The following is a 12,612-nucleotide window of genomic DNA, read 5'->3' on the forward strand; positions in this document are numbered from 1 at the left end:
GGCCTATTATTCTCTTACTACTATATTTCATTTCTCCTGTTAAGATGCTGGCCAAACCTTTTAAGCACGTAGTGCTCAATTTTCATCTGCTATGCAAAAATAATTGATTAAAATAAACAGCCACTGGTATCATGAGGTCACTGTCTATCTAACTTGACATTGCTTTTGTTTAACACAGAGGCAGTGAAGGTTAATGAAAAGGGGCACTGAATTGGGGGTTGGAAGACCTAGATTTGAATCCCAGCTCTGCCATTTGCTAGTTGTGGCAATTTGTGCAAGTCTTCTAACTTCCTCAATCTTTCCAGGAAAATGCGAAAATAATGCTTGCCCTACCTTTGTCACCGCAGTGTTCTGCCAGGCTGACTTCCTGATTGCTCCTCACAAATGGCACTCCATCTCCGGCTGCCCATCCTCCAAAGGAGGAATGCAGCCTTCCTCACCTCTTCCTGGTGGAATCCCTTACCTCCTTCAAGATGAAACTTAAGCTCTGCCTTCTACACAAAGCCCCGCTGCTAGTTCCCTCCCTTCCTAAAGTCATTCTGTGTCACTACCTTTGTTTCCAGTTCAGATTTGTTCTGTGTTGAATGGGTTTACAAATGTACACAGTGTACTGGGTCTGTTTCACTTTTGTCTTTGTATCACCAGGACTCAGATCAGTGACTAGCACTCGTTCAGTCATTTCAGTCACGTCCGACTCTTTTTAACCCAGTTTGGGGTTCTCTTGGCAAAGATACTAGAGTGGTTTGCCATTTCCTTCTCCAGCTTATTTTACAGATGAGGAAACTGAGGCAAACATGGTTAAATGACTTGCACAGGGTCATAAAGCTAGCAAGTGTATGAGGTCTGATTTGAACTCAAGTCTTCCTGACGCCAGGTCTGGCATTCTATCTACTGTGCCACCCAGCTGTCCATGTGATCCCAGGCAGGTCACTTAACCTTTGTCCGAGTTTCCACAACTGCAAAATGGGGACAATAAAAGCACAAACTACCCAGGATTGTTGTGAGGATCAAATGAGACAGTATTTGTCAGGTCTAGCATTGTATCTGACATATAGCAGGTGCTTAATAAATGCTCATTTCCTTCCTTCTTCTTTCCTTCATCTTCCTTCCTCCCTTATTGTTGGGAGTTTCATGACAGAGTGTATGGTAAATGCTTTGTAAGCCATAAATGTGTTGAACATAGTCATCAGAAGGAGCTACCTGACACTAGCCCCACCGATGTGGTTGAAGCAGGTCTAAACCAGTTGGAGCCAGTCATATGACATCAACGGAAATCTCTGGAAACTCCCCATTGCTGCACCTGGAGACACTGTTCTGACCAGATATCACCACTCCCAGAATCCTCCACTTCTGCTTCTCCACTCTGTGACTTCCATGAGATTGCCTCTCTGCTGTAATGTATTTAAATCCCCGTCCCTTCTGCCCCTCTTGGGCACTCCGGTACTTTGCTGTTGTATGGTGTCTGGAATTGTAATTCCCTTGCCTCAGTTAAAGACTGAGGACTTTTTGCCACTTTGGTGGTCTCCTTTATTTCAGGTTGGCAAGTAAGTGTTTAAAAAAAATCAGTGTTATGTATATCCTGTATCAAATTGCTTGCCTTCTCAATAAGGGGTGGGGGGAGGGGGAGGGACGGAGAGAATTTGGAACTCAAAGTTTTAAAAACGAATGCTAAAAATTACCTTTACATATAACTGGGAAAAATTAAGTACTAAATAAAAATTCTTTAAAAATCAGTGTTAGCATTCAGTATTAATAGAATTAACCAAGCCTTATAGTATATAAAGATGATATATCATGGAAATAAGTTTTGCATGATTGCCCATGTATAATCTATGTCAAATTGCTTGCCTTCTCAATGAGGGGGTAGGGGAGGGAGGGAGAGAATTTGGAAATCAAAAAAATTTTTAAATGTGAATTATTTTACATTTAATTGGAAAAAAAGAAATTTTTTTTTAAATAAATGGAAAATGTGTGGGAGTGGGGCAAATGATATGTCAACTCAGTTCAATTATTTAAATAAGGAAAAAACATCTACTTTTTAGCTTAACAGTCCTGATTTGTGTGGGGTACTTTTTTTCCTATTCAAAATGCAGCCTTCTAAAAAGCTGAGTAACTTTAATCAAGTAACTTCTATTTCCCATCCATTTTTTTCTTCTGTAAAGTTGGGATAAAGTTGTGAGAACCTATCTCACAAAACTGTTGCAAAGATCAAATGAGATAATGTTTAAGATATTGTTTGCAAATCTTAAAGCACTATATAAATGTGAGCTTATAGTATTCATATTTTCTACCTGTATAATTTAATACAAGTATTTCATATTTCCGGGCCCCAGTTTTCTCATCTATAGAAATGTCTCATCTATAAAATTAAGGGTATTGGACTAGTTGACCTTGAAGCTCTGATTTTGATGATGGTATGGTCTTGTGATTCCAGTCAGTGATGTTACTGAGGGTAGTGGAGTTGGGATGTGTTAGGAAAGGGGAAAAAAGGGTCACTTCAGCACATTCTCTCTGGAATGGATAAGGACTTGAGTGGAAAGGGAAGGACAGAAATTGTGGAAATATGCAGCCATTCTGGGGCTCACGTGCTTGACTACACTGCTAAAAAGAATCCTCTGCAAAACCAAAGAATTTTAGCGGCTTGTACAAGAAGTTGTGTAATATTTTAAACCAAAGCTTTACTGAAGAAAATTCAAGAAGTTCTGCTTCCCAGAAACAAAGAGACCTACTAGGGGACAACAGAGGCTCCTCCCAAGATTGTTGTGGCTGTTTCCTTCCCTTCTGCCTTTGACTAATCACTTGCTACATCCCAGTTTTCCAATAATCACTATTTTGTTCTTGCAGCTTGAAAGCATTTCCATCTGACATCTGGAACTATTTTCTTCTTACAATTCATGGTATTTCTAGGAAATCTGCTTTTCCCAAGAAAATTGCATTTATAGTAACACATCTTCTTTTAAAAATCATGATGCTTCATATTCATCCCAAATCCTATACCCAAGTTAGAGAAAATGAGCATTGCACATATATAGAATGCTAAAGCTTAGCTTTAAAGTATTGATTAGAAAAATGTAGGATACTGGTGATATCAGTATCTCAAAAGTATAATAGCTAGCAGTTATATAGTGATTTAAGATTGCCTGGTACTTTGCAAATAGTATCTCATTTTATCTCCACAACTCTGGGGCAGAGTTATTATTATTTATGCCCATCTTACAAATGAGGAAACTGAGGCAGACAGAAGTTAAGTGACTTGCCTGGGATCACATAGCTAATAAGTGTATGAGGTAGGATTTGAACTCAAGTTTTCCTGTGTCCAGGTCTAGTGCTCTCTGCATTATACCTTACCTTCTAGCTGCCCCTCAAGAGCTAATCCTTCAGTTTGAAGTGATTTAATATGTAAAATAGCTATGATAATTCATCAAGCTAGGGGCCTCCTGGATAGGGGACGGGGAGCTTCCTATGTTCCATGAACACAACTTGTCAGCTTTCTAAAACTTAATACATAATAAGATCATAGATCTGTATCTGAAAGCCACATGAGAGGCCATTGAGAATAACTCATCTGGGGCAACTAGGTAGCTCAGTGGATAGAGCACTGGCCCTGGAATCAGGAGGACCTGAGTTCAAATCTGGTCTCAGATACTTGATACTTGACACCTACTAGCTGTGTGACCCTGGGTAAGTCACTCTGCCTTGCCAGAGAGTGAATAACTCATTTGTTTTACAGATGAAGAAACCAAGGCACAGACAAGTTAATGGACTTACCCAGGGTCTCACAGCTAATAAGTATCTGAGGCAGGATTTGAACCCAGATCTTGCTGACACCAAGACTGGGTCCTATTCATTACACCATGCTTCCACTCAAAGAGGTGGTAGTGAGTTTCCAGAGGCCCTAAGAAGTAAAATGGTTTGTCCAGATTTACCCTATTGGTTTGTGTCATGATCCAGATTATCCTGACTACAAGTCCAGCTCTCTATCCACTAATTAATCCATACTGCATAAAGTATTGAAATGTGCTGCTAAAAAATGAATAAATAAAAAATTCAATCAAGACTGATAAAGGTTTTTTGTCATGTACAGACCCAAAACTAGTAGTAGTAACTAACTAAGCTATTAACGCTTTTAACTGCTGTAAGAATTCTGGGACACCCTGTATAAAGAAGAGAAAGACTAAGTAACAGTTGGACAGAAAAACAAACTTATTCTAGATTTCATTGTGGAGCATGAATTAAACATGAGGTAGCCAGGGAACTCCCTTATTAAAAGGCATGAGTAAATGTGACATGGAAGAGAGAAGGAGTGAGCTTCCCAGTTTCCTTGGTGCTAATGGCCATTCTTTGTCTATTATTCATGACAAATCTGAGGCTTCTGAGAAGAGCAACTTTTAATTATAAAAAATAATTAAAGGGCTTTAGAAAAATAAGGTCTCCAAGGAAAAGTTATAGGGCTTTTGAAGGTTTCGTTTAGAAAACAAGAACCAAAGGAGTGTTTTAATGATTATCTCAAACAGATAAAGGGTGATTATAGAGTGAATGCCACCTGTCCTCTGGGTCCACAGAAGAAGAAATAAACTACAGTGAGAGTCTGGTTAAACAAAGGGAAGAACTTCTTGACCATAAAGACCAGGCTGCCAAGGGAAGATGGGTAATCTCTATCCTCAGAGATCTTTAAAAATAGGACAAACAACCATCTGTACTAGATGATTTATGCATTGACCTTTAGGAGGCTGGCCCAGATAAGCTCATGAGGTCCCTTCCAAGTGTATGATTCTATGATTTAGTCAGAATATAATTTTCTCAGCTCTACATTTTAGAAGATAACCAGCAGATGGAAGCAGCAAAATTCTCCAACATTCTACCAAAATAATTGTTACTCACACTGTGAAGGCCTAACCAAGCTTGCCAAATTAGCAGTAGTTATACAAACTTTCAAAGGTATCCTTCAGAAAGAGTGAATGAAGACTGTCAGTCCTATGGTCTTCTTCTCTAATAGAAACTATCAAAATACCTGGATCACCCGTATACTATTAGGAAACCCTTCTGCTGATTTCATAACCATTTAGATTCAGTTTCCTCGAAGGGGCAGGAAGTAGGCAAGGGCTATAATTATTTCCCATTTCTCTAGCGCCTGAAGTTATGTTTCTTGGGGTAAAGATAGTTTCTTGATGTAGGAGGCAGAGTAACAGCAATGCCAAAAAAATAGGGGCCATCGAAACATTTTTTTAAATGCAGAAGAAAGAAGGAAGGTTCAGAAGGAAGCTCAGACAAGCAGGACATTTATGAAAGTAACATGTAGAATTTATTATACTTTTCAGGGAAGAAAATTAAATGGTATAAGATGGAGATTCACAGTTTCATATGGAATCTTCTTTTGTTCTTCTGTATGGATGGAAATATTTCTCTTTTTTGGTATCTAAGTTCAAAATTTTAAAAGAAAAAAATTTAAACCCACAAAATATTGGGAGGAATAAACCTGATATTCCATTGGTGTAGAGAACTCCAATGACCAATTCAAGTAGGTATCTTCTCTATAACTTATAGTCTTAGTGAACAGAGAGGTTAAGTGAGTTGCCTAGGATCACACAGCCAGAACATATCAAAAGAAACACTTGAACCCAGGTCTCCTTGCCACTAAGCACACTCCTCTATACAAAATATTACTTTGTATAAAGTAACTTTAGGAGAGAGAAAATGCTAATAACTGGAGAGATCAGGAAAAATGGGGTAATAGGTAATTGGGTACATGTTATGTGGCAGATATTATACGAGGTGCTGAATTACCAATATATATAAGCTGTCTCTCTCCCTGATGTTGGCCTCAGATCCCAACCTCAGAAGAAAGTGAGTTCTCTCTTTGCCTATTGACCAAGCCTTTAAGCCTACATTTTCTTCTAACCCTGCCCCCATACCCTACCTATTTAAATGTTCTATTTTTGCCAGCAATCTTGCCTGTCCAGAAAGTAATGAAACTGGTCCTGACTACAGTGATGCCTACAATATGATCCATCTGGCGCTACCCTCCGTGGCCCCATTTTCTGTTTGCTGGAGTCCCCACTAACCCATCCCATCTCAGGGTACCTTCAGGTGAATAGGTGGGATGGAAAAATGTGAAATTAACCCGTAAACCTGGTTCAGTTGGATGACTAGCCCACACAAAGCATAGCCATATTATACTAAAGCCTTCTCCAATACCATAATGATCGAATTCCCCAGGTCTTCTCTGCATATGTAAAAAATGTTTTCCATTGTATTTCTTGTTTCCAATGTAAAAAGAAAGATATCAATTTTAAAAATGTCCAAACACACTTTCCTGATGAGACAAAATAAATAGTTCTCAGATACATACAGAAGCACATGACATTGTGTTAAGTGATTCACTGGTTCTTTTCTTAACAAATAATGTCCTTCCCTTGAGTTTTTCCTACCTACAATTACCATATAAATTTATAAGATGACCTTTAGTACACATATCACTGGTCGCTTTACTTTGCATTTCTCTAATATAGTCTGAACTCTAGAGCTGCAGTTGCCCAGTTTTACCACTAGATGACATTTGTTCATCTTATTTTTAGCTTTACCTCAGGTGATTTGTATTTTGGAAGGGTTTGAGACTCACAGGTCAATGTTATCTGAAATAGATCGATCTATTATTCATTAATAATGGATAACTTTATATCTAATTTTGAAAAAAATAATTGTGAAATAGCTAATCTAAGGAACATCCAAAAGACTGGAACATCTTAGAGTTCAAACAGGAGCTCTTAAATTCCTAAAATATGCATTCTCCAACTTTGCCTAATGTTTCCTCAGAGCAATATATAATATCATGTTGGACAATATCAGTGTCTACAATCAGAGCACCAGCTTTAGCATCTCTGCTCCAAGGCTCTGCTCACCTGTACTCTTCTTCTCAGTCTTGCTTAACTCAGAAGTTAAGTTTAATATTTTAGAAATCAAATTTAATTTAGGATTAACAAATTGAATTGGTTATTAAATAATGAGAGCTTGAGCTAACTAAATGGATAACCACATTCAGTTTTACTAAGACAGTAATTTCTTCTCTGCTCCACCTTTTGTCTAGCAATACTAAAATCACTTCAAATTGAAATAAAAATGACAGTAAAACATGGCCATTTCCTTCCTTCCTCTTTAAAAAAAACCTTCTTAGTTCAGTCAGGACTTTTAAGCCAAAATTGGATAACGAAAAGAACAATCACCAAAAGGCTCTCAAAACTTTCAGACATGTCTCAATTGCTTAGATAACATCTTTCCTGAATAATGGAACACTCTTATACAAGGAACTAGTAACTCTTCTAAAACTGATAGACTAATCTATGCATGGCTCTTCCATCTTCTGCAACTCACAGATACCAAGCTTCCCACTACATCTTTGGCCATCCTCTCTAGTTGCAGTGGCTGCACTTTCTCACCAATGATCCCTTAAGAATGAAAAAAATCTGTTAATTTTGTCACAGTCCATCCTTATTCTTCTTGACCTCTCTGCTGCATTTGGCAATGTTGACAAGCCTCTTTTTTTGCTTACTCTCTCCCTTTTCTGCATTTTCATGACACTACTCACCTCATTTTCCTCTTAACTATCTGACTTCTCAGCCTCCTTAATTAATTCATCATTGATGTCATACCACGTAAACGTGGGTGTACTCTTTGCTTTTCTTTCTATACTCTCTCACTTAATGACCCTATCAGCTCTTCACATTTATGATCTCTATGCAGATGGCTCACCAGCCTATGTATCCATCCCCAGGCTCTCTTCTGAGCTCCAGCACCACTTTACCATCTGCCTACTAGACATATAAAACTGGACATCCCATAAACATCTTAACCTCAACATGTCCAGAATAAGTCATTATCATTTTCCCCAAACCCATTGCTCTTTTGAACTTCTCTCTGAGACCCACTAACCATCCCCCAAAATACCCTTCTTCTAAATTTTTCTCTCTGCTGAAGGGCCCACCTTCTTCCAATCTTCCAAATTTGCAACCTCAGTGTTATCTTCAAATCTTTACTCTCCCTCATCCCATGTATCCAAATTAGTTGCAAAATCTTATTATTTCTGTCTTCATGACATGTCTTGCATCTTTTCTCACTACTCACACAGCCACCTCAGCTCTAGATGTCACTACATCATTGCAATTGCCTCCTAATTGTTCTTCTTGCCTCATGTCTTCTCCCACTTCAATCCATTGTCCACCCAAAGGCCAAAGTGATATTCCTTAAGTGTAGGTCAGACCATACCATTCCCCTGTTTAGTAAATTCCAGTGGATCTCTGTCACTGGTAGGTTAAAACATAAATTCCTCTGCTTTGCTTTAAAAGCTCTTCACAAATCATATATTAGGGGATGGCTGAATAAGTTCATATGATCATGATGGAATACTACTGTGCTATAGAAATGATGACAAGGACCCTTTCAGAAAAATCTGGGAAGACTTGTATGAACTGATGCAAAGTGAAGTGAGTAGAACCAGGAGAATAACTGACATAACAATAATAAAAATATTGTAAAGATGGACAACTTCAAAAGACTTGTGAATTCTGATCAACACAATGATCAACTACAATTCCAGAGGCCTCATGATGAAAGGGTCTGCCTATCTCCTGGTAGAATCAGAGTACAGAATGGGACTTTTTTATTGGGAGGGGGCGCATGACCAATACAAGAATTTATTTTGCTTTACTATACATTTTTGTAATAAAGGTTTTGTTTTTCTTGCTTTTGGGAGGGAGGAGAAGGAGAAGGAAGATGAGAAGGAAAGAAGATAGATCTCCATTTGAAAGTAAAATAAAATTTAATTTAAAAAAAAAGTTTCCATTTTGTGAACTAAGTAAGTGCAAGCAAGCCAAAGGAGGAAAATTACCATTAAAAGTGCCTTTACAATTTGCTTGTTTGCTTCCTTTCTTCTATTCTACTTCTCCTTCCTTCTCTCCTCCCCTTCCTTTTTCCAGTTTTGGTTTTTGGGTTTTGGGGTTTTGGTTTTTTTTTGGTTGTTTTTTTTTTTTTTGAGACTGAGTCTCCCTATATTCAGCAGGCTGGAAATACAGCATCCACTCACCTGCAGATGCCACTGCTGATGAACACAGAAACTTTAATCTGCTCAGTTTATGACCTAGATTGATTTGCCACTCCTTTGTAAGCCTACTGCCATTCTTAGAGACTCGTCATATTGGTGCTGGACTTGGTAGCAGACACCCAACTGACTTTATCCTTACTGAAGCTCTATTGGCCCCTACTCTTTCAATAGCAGGAAATATTGGCCTATACCACCACATCTGGCTCCTATAAAGCTGTCAAAAAAAAAAAATCCAAGGGGCAGCCAGGTGGTGCAGTGGATGGAGCACTGGCCTTGGAGTCAAGAGGACCTGAGTTCAAATCCAGTCTCAGACCAGACACCTGACACTTACTAGCTGTGTGACCCTAGGAAAGTCACTTAACCCCAACTGCCTCACAAAGAAAAAAAAATCCAAGCTTTGAATAGCCATATAAAAAATACTACAAATCACTAATAAGTAAAGGCATGTGAACTGAGTAACTCCTACTTACCAATTTGACAAAGATGATAAAAAATATAAATAACAAATATTGAAATGACTGTGAGAAATCAATAATAATAATAAACAATAATAAATCCAACACATTAATGCATTGTTGGTGGAGCTGTGAACTAGTCCACCCATTCTGGAAGGTAATTTGGAATTTCAATCCCAAAGTTATTAAACTGCGCATATACCCTTTGAACCAATAATATCATTACTAGGCCTATATCCTCAAGAGATTAAAGACAGGGGAAAAAATCCATATATTCAAAAATAGTGATAGAAGTTCTTTCTAGAGTCAAAGAATTGTAAAGAAAAGTGGTACCTATCAATTAGGAAATGAATGAATAGATTATGACACAGGAATGTAATGGAATACTATTGTGCTATAAGAAACAATGAAAGGGAAAATTCAGAGAAACCTGGGAAGAAATATTGAATTGATCTATAGTGAAGTGAATAGAAATGAACTATTTACGCAATAACAACAACATTGTAAAGACAAACAACTTGAAAAACAGGAACTCTGATCAGCGCAATAGCTAACCATAAACCTAGAGGTCTGATAAAAATGTTGTTAACTTGTCAACCCTAGATGTATCCCAAGTAAATTCTAATCCTTGAATGTATAATCATATGAATTAAAAGTAGCAATATGTTTTTCAAGTATGGCATAACTCATGGACACTCATATTCCCTTATCCAACTAGAGAACCTCTTCAGGTAATGGCCAATATACAGCTCCTTGTGGGTAGATTCTAAGGCCAGATTTTAATTGTCACTTACTTCCTTTGTGATTCATTTTTAAAAAGGAGGAGCAGGACTAGATGACTTCTAATTTTCCTTCTTTTTAAAATCGATGAGCCTGTGACAAGGTAAAAACAAGCTTTCTCCAAACCACTGTTTAATCCAACAGTTCTCAAAGCATGGTCTGTAGACCCTTGGGAGTCCCTGAAGCCCTTTCAGAGGGTCCGTGAGGCCAAACCTATTTTCATAATGGTTTTAATATGGTAATAGCAATAGATAAAAACTCTTAAGGGAGAGAGACTTTAATAGTTGTAAGAGTGTAAAAGGGTCGTTTATACACAAAAAAATTGAGAACCACCAGCCTAATCCATAAACCTTGACTCTATTAGCGATGTCCATACTGTTTTGGTCTAGTGATATTCCTTAAACCATCTTTTATTTAAAATTGTGATATTAATAAGCATAATAAAAACATATATCCTAAATGTGGGAAAAATTTATTCTTATGACAAGATGAAATATAGCATTAGGCAGTGATTGAATAATGTTACCCCTTTCACTCGCCTTAGCCCTAAAATGAAAATATTTTGGGGTGAAGATTATAGATAGAATTTTGGTTTATGTCCTTGCCATTTAAGTATATATTAGTACTTTGATTCCCCACAAAACATTCACTTTCTTTTTACAAAATAGTCTCAGAGTGAAAACTACATTCCTTGTTTCTGGTATCTTGTTGCCACATTAACTTAAAACAAACATTAATTCCTGCCACATTGCTTCCTACAACTAAGTTACTCTCTTATTATTTGTAAGCCAGAGCTAATAAAAATAAAGCAGTCAATTAAAAGGTAGAGAGACCCTGAAGGATGTCAATTTAAGAAAAAAAATACTCTGACAGTCCTTTTCCTTATTTTTCTTTTACTGGATCATGTCCAATTCAAACTCAAAGGAATCATAAAAGAGTTTATCTAAATATTTCCTGTAATATTTCTTGTGTCCCTCTCCCCTCCCTTCCTTGCCTGTGACCCTTAGCTTCACTAGAGGCTCTAAAGCAGTTGTAGCAAAGTAGAAGAGACTTGAAGTCATGATTAGAAAACATAAAAAACAGGATATCACAGAACAATGGAAACCAGATTTTGTGTGTAGTAGCTAGGAGCCTTGAAAATGGATACTGGAGAACTAATTTCTCTGTCATTACCCAGCCCTGTCTTTGGAAGAGAAGCACCCTGATTGACGACACCACAGAATATGGGGGAAGACAGTGAGCCATTAATTTTGTCTTAGGTACCTAGGAGGCAAAGTGGATAGTGTGTTTTACCTGAAATCAGGAAAACCTAGGTTCAAATCCAGCCTCAGATACTTACTAACTGTGCTCTCCTCAGCAAGTCATCAAATTTTGCCTGCCTCCTTTACAGATGTTTACTAATCTGTAAAATGGAGATTTTAATAACACCCGATTCTATTTTACTAAAAAAATTACATTGATGAAACATTTCATGGTAAGATAATCTTTGATTCCATAAACCTTTTGACCAAAATTCTCTAAGAGACTTTATCAAGAACAGTATGCTATATAATTTGGAACTATGCCCAAAGGGCTATAATACTGTGTATACCCTTTGATGCACCATTACCACTATACCACTACTTGGTCTGTATTCCAAAGGAAAAAGGAGAGACAGAGACAGAGACACAAAGACAAATAGAGGAAGAAGAAGAAGAAAGAAGAAGAAGAAGAAGAAGAAGAAGAAGAAGAAGAAGAAGAAGAAGAAGAAGAAGAAGAAGAAGAAGAAGAAGAAGAAGTTATTTGTACAAAAATATTTATAGCAGCTCTTTTGTGGTGGTTAAGAATTGGAAATTGAGAGGATGTCCACCAACTGGGGAATGGCTAAAAAAGTTGTGGTATATGATTGCAATGGAATATTATTGTGCTATAAGAAATGTCTAGCAGAATGATTTCAAAAAACTTGGAATGACTTACATGAACTGATTAAAGGTGAAGTGAACAGAACCAGAAGACCATCGTATGCAGTAACACATAGAGTATGAAAAACAACTGTGAATAACTTAGCTATACTCAAGACAATTCCAAAGGACCCATGATGAAAAAAGCTACCTGCCTTTAGAGAAAGAACTTAAGGCTTCTAAAAAAACCCAAAGCATATTATTTTTCTTTCTCCTTTCTTTCCTTTTTTTCTTTTCTTGCATAAAATGACTAACATGGAAATATTTTACCTGATTGCTAATGTATAACCTGTATCGGATTGCTTGCCATCTCAGTGAGGAGGAAGGGATAGAATTTATAAGT

Source organism: Phascolarctos cinereus, unplaced genomic scaffold (genome assembly GCF_003287225.1).
Source record: "Phascolarctos cinereus isolate Bilbo 61053 unplaced genomic scaffold, phaCin_HiC Scaffold_726;HRSCAF=1367, whole genome shotgun sequence".
NCBI lineage: Eukaryota > Metazoa > Chordata > Mammalia > Diprotodontia > Phascolarctidae > Phascolarctos > Phascolarctos cinereus.